Source organism: Gadus chalcogrammus, chromosome 8 (genome assembly GCF_026213295.1).
Source record: "Gadus chalcogrammus isolate NIFS_2021 chromosome 8, NIFS_Gcha_1.0, whole genome shotgun sequence".
Taxonomy (NCBI): domain Eukaryota; kingdom Metazoa; phylum Chordata; class Actinopteri; order Gadiformes; family Gadidae; genus Gadus; species Gadus chalcogrammus.
Window position 1 is genome coordinate 2,696,685 of NC_079419.1, and position 7,802 is coordinate 2,704,486.

Sequence of the window (7,802 nt, forward strand, 5' to 3'; positions counted from 1 at the left end):
TTTAGCAGTGATATATTTGTGCCGAATTAAAGACTTACCTAATTGTCTTAAAATTAGGTTGTTTGGTGTGTTTGATATTTGGAACTTGTTTGAAATGCTATATTGTTCACCATGTACTGTAGTGAGAAGACAGTTAATCCATTTTGAAGATATGCTAAATTTCTACCAGGAGTGGGGTTCGAACCCACGAGGACAGATGTCCATTGGATCTTAAGTCCAACGCCTTAACCACTCGGCCATCCTGGTTCAAAAAGATTCATTTATCATATAATAATGACTGAATCAGTGATATATTTGTGCTGAATTAAAGACTTATCTAAATGTCTTTAGATGAGATTGTTTGGGATGTTTTAAACTCGGAAATTGTTTGAATGGCTATTCATACTATATCTGTCCCTTTGATCTTAAGTCCAATGCCTTAACCACTCAGCCACCCTGTTGTTTTTAAAAAAATTAAAATAAGAGATCTTTTAACATTATGCTGAGTTTAAGACGATTGACCTAAATGTCTTGAAGTAAGACATTTCCAACAATAGAAATCTAAAATGAAGGAAAGTTGGAGAGAATGATTGATGGTTATATTTGATACTTGCATCGATTGGAAAGGGTAATAGTTTAAGAACATATGTCAAAAGATTGAGAAAGAAAATATAATTTCCGTGAACATGTTTTTCTTGGGTTTACCTTTTACCGTCGTGAGAAGGCAGTTACGCACTTTATGAGACAAGATTAACTTCTACCAGGAGTGGGGTTTGAACCCAGATGTCCATTAGATCTTAAGTCCAATGCCTTAACCACTCCCCAAACCTCATGTTGTAAATATATAAAAAAAAATCTATTTAAATTATGCTGAATTTAAGACGATTAACCTAAATGTCTTAAAGTAGAAATATATTGAATTAGAAATCTAAAACAAAGGAAAGTTGGCGACAATGATTGATCTATATGTATTTGTGATATTTGATACTTGCATCTATGTTAAAGGGTTATAGTTTAACAAAATATTCCATATGATTGAACGTTTTATTGCAGTGAATTTTTTCTTCTTGCGGTCACCTTTTACTGTCTTGAGAAGGGAGTTAAACACTTTAGGAGTTATTATGCTAAACTTCTACCAGGAGTGGGGTTCGAACCCACGAGGACACATGTCCATTGGATCTTAAGTCCAACGCCTTAACCACTCGGCCATCCTGGTTCAAAAAGATCCATTAATCATATAAAAATGACTCAATTAGTGATATATTTGTGCTGAATTAAAGACTTATCTAAATGTCTTTAGATGAGATTGTTTGGGATGTTTGAAACTCGGAAATCGTTTGAAAGGTTATTTATACTATATCTGTCCCTTTGATCTTAAATCCAATGCATTAACCACTCAGCCACCCTGTTGTTTAAAAAAAAAAAAAAAAAGAGATCTGTTAACATTATGCTGAGTTTACGACGATTGACCTAAATGTCTTGAAGTAAGAAATTTCCCACGATAGAAACCTAAAACGAAGGAAAGTTGGAGACTTTGATTGATGGTTCCATTTGATTGTTGCATTTATCTGAATGGGTAATAGTTTAAGAACATATGTCATAAGATTGAGAAAGAAAATCTAATTTATAATAACGAATTTTTCTTTTGTTTACCATTTACCGTCGTGAGAAGGCATTTTAAGCAATTTATGAGGTTTGGTAAGTTTCAACCACGTTCGGGGTATGAACCCACATGACCATTGGACTTTAAGTCCAACGCCTTAACCACTCCCCCAACTTCGTGTTCTTTAAATCACTTTAATTTTTTTCATTTTAAATGATGCTGAATTAAAGACGATTAACCTAAATGTCTTAAAGTAGAAATATATTGAATTAGAATTCTAAAACAAATGAAAGTTGGCGACAATAAATGATCTATATATATTTGTGATATTTGATACTTGCATCTATTTTAAAGGGTTATAGTTTAACAAAATATTTCATAAGATTGATTATTTAATTTCAGAGAATTTCTTCTTCTTTCGTTCACAGTTTTGCTGTCGTGAGAACGGAGTTAAGCACATGAGAAGATATTATGCCAATGTTCTACCAGGAGTGGGGTTCGAACCCACGAGGACACATGTCCATTGGATCTTAAGTCCAACGCCTTAACCACTCGGCCATCCTGGTTCAAACAAACCCATTAATCATATAGAAATGACTGAATCAGTAATATATTTGTGCTGAATTAAAGACTTATCTAAATGTCTTGAGATGAGATTGTTTGGGATGATTGAAACTCAGAACTTGTTTGAAAGGCTATTTATACTATATTTGTCCCTATGATCTTAAGTCCGATGCCTTAACCACTCAACCACCCTGTTGTTTAAAAAAAAAAAAAAAAAAGAGATCTCGTAACATTATGCTGAGTTTAAGACGATTTACCTAAATGTCTTGAAGTAAGGAATTTCCCACAATAGAAATTTAAAACGAAGGAAAGTTTGGAGACAATGTTCTTTTTGATACTTGCATCTATTTGAAAGGGTAATAGTTCAAGAATATATGTCATTAGATTGAGAAAGAAAATATAATTTCAGAGAACAAATGTTTCTTGCGTTCACCTTTTACTGTCATGAGAAGGAACTTAAGCACTTTATAAGATACTCATATCTTCTACCAGGAGTGCGGTTTGAACCCTCATGTCTATTGGATCTTAAGTCCAATGCCTAAACCACTTGGCCATCCTCATGTACATATGTCAAATAAAATTGAAAAACATCCATTTAAATTATGCTGAATTTAAGACGTTTTACCTAAATGTCTTGAAGTAATAAATATATCGAATTAGAAATCTAAAACAAAGGAAAGTTGGAGACAATTATTGATCTATATGTATTAGTGAGGGTTATAGTTTAAGAAAATATGTCATTAGATTGAGAATGAATGTTTGATTTCAGAGAATTTCTTCTTGTTGCGTTCACCTTTTATCGTCGTTAGAAGACAGTTAAGCACTTTAGAAGATATGCTATCGTTCTACCAGGATTGGGGTTCAAATTCACAATGACACGAATCCATTTGATCTTAAGTCCAACGCCTTAACCACTCGGTCATCCTGGTTCAAAATAAAAACATAAATCATGTAAAAATGATCTTCATAACTAATATATTGTTGCTGATTTGAAGACTTACTTAAATGTATTAAGATTATGTTGTTTTGGATGGTTGGATATGTCAAATATATCATAAGATTGACAAAGAAGTTCTGATTTCATCCTTGTGATTTGAAATACTAAACTCAATTAAACAAATGTCCTTTTCCTACACTTTTGTCCAAATCTTACAACTTTTTCTTCAATTTTATAAACTTGCTATTCTTGGTGTCTGGTAACTTTGTAACGACAAGGACATTTCAGTACATAATAAGATATAGTACATTTTGAGGTTTAAGATAGAACATTGATTTTGTACTTTGGGCCATTATGCTTTATTGTAGAATAAACCACTTGTTCGTTGTTGTTGTTGATGCTCACCCCTTGTACCTTTGTTGCGACAAGGCAATTAGAGGACATTTAAAGATATGGTAATCGACAACCAGGAGTTGTGTTTGAAGCACCAAGGACAAAGATCTGTTGGATCTTGAGAGAAACACCTTAACCACTAATCCTTCCTGGTGCGTTAGAATGTGAAATTAAAATAAATAAAAGAAATCCGTTGCTTGAAGTGAAGTACTTTAGATGATCGAAAGTTTGAAAAAAAAAGGTTTAACTAAATGTTTTGAGGTGAGGTTTTTTGTGATGTTTGATATTTGCATCTTATTTGAAAGGCTTTACCTTTTAGAAAGGCATCATATGATTGAGAAAGAAGAATGGCATACTTTTGCCAACATTCTTTAACCTATTCCTCAAATGTTCAAATGTTTTTGTGTCTTGCTTCAACATTTTGCTCTTGTGAGAAAGCAATTATAGCACATTGGAATGTATTATATATCTAAGGACACAAGTTCATTGGATGTACTTTTGGCCCTTATTCTTTATCCTAGAATAAAGGCCATTTGTTTTTTCTTGGTGGCTTGCTCACAGCGTTCTGGTAACAAGGCAATTACAGCAAATTGGACGATATGCTAAACGATGTCCAGGAGTGGTGTTTGAACCCATGTGGACACGTCCATTATATCTCAAGTCCAACGACCTGGGCTTCCCTCGGCCAAATCCATTAATTAAAACAAACTTATGAAGCACTGATATTCATTTACGATTATTTATTTAAATGTATCCAGGTGAAGGTATTTGAGATGTTTGATGCTTGGAAATGAGTGGTAAAGTGGTAGAAAATGTATCATAGGATTGAGAAAGAGGAACAGTGTTTTGTTTTAAGGCCATTATTCTGCTGCTTTATTTAGCACAAGATTTGTCTCAATGTTGACCTAAGATCAATGCCTGACCAATGCAGATCGGGTCTTAAGCTTGTTGCTTTGGCCTGTTTCAAACAGTATGGCATTTGTTAATAAAGACTCAGATGTCCTTTTTTTCACATCACTATGTGCGAAAGGTCAACCCTCCTTCCGTTCTGAGGACCCATACCTTCATTTATTGGCTATCCTTGTTGCTAACAAACATATATTAGATCTAAATGACTGGAGCACTCATTCATTTGGGATGAATTGAAAATAATTACCGTATTTTCCGGACTATAAGTCGCGGTTTTTTTGTAGTTTGGCTTGCCCTGCGACTTATATTTCGAAGCGACTTATATGCCAAAATTGTGCGCACATAATCCTCGGCCGCAAGATGGCACCGTCATTCATTAGGCCTACAACTGAACGCTGCAAGCCTACTGCACCACCGAATAAATTATATTCTCGTCGTCATGGTCCTCAATGTCCTCCGGTTCAACCAAAGCTACCCCAGCCTTAGCTGCAATTTTGTGCAACATAGCTATCACACATATCACAGCGCATGACTTGGCCGGCGAAAACTGGAGCCCTCCGCTGGACTTGTGAAGGCATCTACGCTCAGGTTTATGACCGCGGCGCATACGCGTCCGGTGGAATCCCGGTGTCACTGAATTCGGTATACTCTCAGAACTACGAGGGACCGACACACCTATATTGCTATTGCAATTTTATTCAGTCTCTCCAGACTAAACGTTCTTGTTTAAATGTTTAAAAATAAATGCGACTTATACACCGATGCGACGTATATATGTTTTTTTCCTCGTCATGGAGCATTTTTTGACTTATGCGACTTATACTCGGGAGCGACGTATAGTCCGGAAAATACGGTAATCGAAATATCTTGAGGTGAAGTTTTTTGTGATGTCCGATACTTTTGAAAGGCTATAGTTGGAGAAAATGTATCATTCGATTAGGAATGAAGGCCCAATCGTTATTTTTTTGGCCATTGATTTTATACTTTTTCTTAGAATATTCTCTTCAAGTTATTCTTTCGTGTCTCGCTTCCACCTTGCACTGCCGGCAGAAGGCAAATATAGCATTTCTGAAGGTATTCTAAATACTCACTATTATAGATCCTGATAGCTTAGAAAGATTAGAAATGATTCCGGGTGGCAGCATCTGCTCCAGAGTTAGGTCGGGCTTTCCAGACTCAGTCTCGGCGCTAGGCTGGGCTGAACCGCCCCTTATCGGCGTTATCTCCGGTGTCCCAGTGTGCTCCACCGTGCGGGCTTGTTGCTGCGGTTTCATCCCGCTTCTATCCGAGTAGCAAGTGGCCCATTAATCAGAATGAACTTAAGCTCGGAGAAAAATAAGGCTTTGTTTTGTGTGCCTTCATGATTCACAGGGAACAAAGGAATTCTGCAACGCAAACTATTATTTTTTTCTGCCATTGTTTTTGTTTTTTTTCTCTGACTGCCTGGCAGCTACTGCGAGTGCTTGTCTGTGTATAACGCTCAGAGTGGAGCGAAGCCAAGGGTAGCGCTGACAATAGGTTGAGCCCAGACGCTCATCCCCTGGGGAACGAATGCCAACGCCAACGCCAAGCTCCTTTGGAGCATCGCGTCGACGCGGGGCGCCAGGGTGAAGACTTTTGTTACTTTTGAAGGCTATAATGATGAAAAGCAAGGAAGAAAGCCAAAGTAAAAGACAAAGAATATGTTTTCACCACTGGACTAGTTTTTACTTTATAATAGTCCTATTTTTTTTTTTTATACTTATTTTTTCTGGTGTGTATTACAAACTTTTTAACGTTGGTTGAATAGGGAATTAATAATATGTACTGATATGCTAAATCTTATCCCTGGGTAATAAACCCACGCATTCATCAGACTGTTGGCCCAAGTCCTTTACTACTCAGCAATCCTAGTTGGACCAAGTCCTAACGTTGTAAAACAGTTGGAATACTAACAGAGTTGTTTAACACGGACACTCATTGACCAACATCAGTTGAATGTATTTGTTACATACACAGTCAAATTGCTTTGCCTCAATGTAGCCATGGAAATATATTTGTTCAATGTTTATCCCAATAAATAACTTCCTATAGGGCAGTGAGTAGGCCTTATTAGACGCTAATCATTGAAGTACTTTAAGTAATATATAATACAATTACGCATTTTTTATTGATTACTGGATAACTTCAATGTGTTCCAACCTTGGCACTATGGGTATTCAATAAATAAATGGATACAATATGGTTTTAATAAAAAGACGCTTACCAACGTCTTCCCCCAGCTAGTTGTAGCCCCAGTCTGATTTAATGTTTCAGATGGAGAGGAAATCACGGTCGCACAGCTTCTGGTCTGTCAGTGTGCTTCTCTCCGAACAACAGACAGGCTTCTGTCTGTTGTTCCTCAGCCTTGATTGTTTTGTAATCTATTTTTTTTTCATCATTTTCTGCTAGAGCATGATGGGATTTGTCTTTCCCATGTCATTTTTCGGTTTGGATGTTCAGCGATGGAGAGCGACACACACACACACACACACGCATGCACGCACGCACGCACACAAACACACACACACACACACACACACAAACACACACACACACACTGTGAAAAAGAGTTTCCTCGATGCACAACGTTGTTGGTAAAAACATATTTTGAACACGTGAATCTTTTAAAACATGTTAAACAGTGAAGATGCCATTCACATCTTCACACACACGCACACGCCCACACACACACACACACACACACACACACACACACACACACACACACACACACACACACACACACACACACACACACACACACACACACACACACACACACACACACACACACACACACACTCAAACAGCACACAGTGTGGCTCTGTCCCATGAAAACTATCTTTTTTTTCAATAGCGTTCAGGAAAATATTTACTATTGCATGGTTAAAAGCTGTATTGCATTACTGCTGGTGATGCACGGGCAGGTCTTCTGGATGACCCGACACCCGATATTGCTTTTAGAGAACCGCATCACAGATTTTTGGAGGCAAAGTGATCCCCCGCAGACAAGGATATTTGATACCGTGTGTATTTCATACCGACTCATTTAGCCAGTTTTTAGGCTAAAACAAATCATGGATATACACCATTTGAAATGAGGGGTTAGGGTTGGTTTTGCCGCCACTCTTTGTGCCTGCCTCCTATTGGGCTGAACAAAAATATCTGTGAGATCAACTCCTTAGTCCACAATATTAGGTGGATGTAAAATAACGAAAGCAGCCTTTTAAACTGTGCCTGAGACCGCTGAATAGACAGTGGTACGCACTGCTGCTTTAGGCGTTGTTTGTACTATCCACGCTTAAGAAGGTTGTTATGAGTCGATGTCCATCATGTCACATTTGCGTTCACCTATTACAGTGCTGCGATAACTATGTTTGCTATTTAAGTGGCATT

General features: G+C 37.2%; 1 protein-coding gene and 3 non-coding genes across 4 annotated transcripts in view; 1 reads left to right on the plus strand and 3 right to left on the minus strand.

Annotated features, from left to right (window-relative positions):
* The window catches only part of LOC130387162 (contactin-associated protein-like 4), a 101,274-nt gene that overhangs the window by 46,482 nt on the left and 46,990 nt on the right, over positions 1 to 7,802 (plus strand). The window lies entirely within an intron of this gene.
* trnal-uaa (transfer RNA leucine (anticodon UAA)) lies at positions 164 to 246 on the minus strand. The gene has a single exon. It is a non-coding gene; the product is annotated as a tRNA-Leu (tRNA).
* Positions 1,113 to 1,195, minus strand: trnal-uaa (transfer RNA leucine (anticodon UAA)). Its single transcript has one exon. It is a non-coding gene; the product is annotated as a tRNA-Leu (tRNA).
* trnal-uaa (transfer RNA leucine (anticodon UAA)) lies at positions 2,066 to 2,148 on the minus strand. The gene has a single exon. It is a non-coding gene; the product is annotated as a tRNA-Leu (tRNA).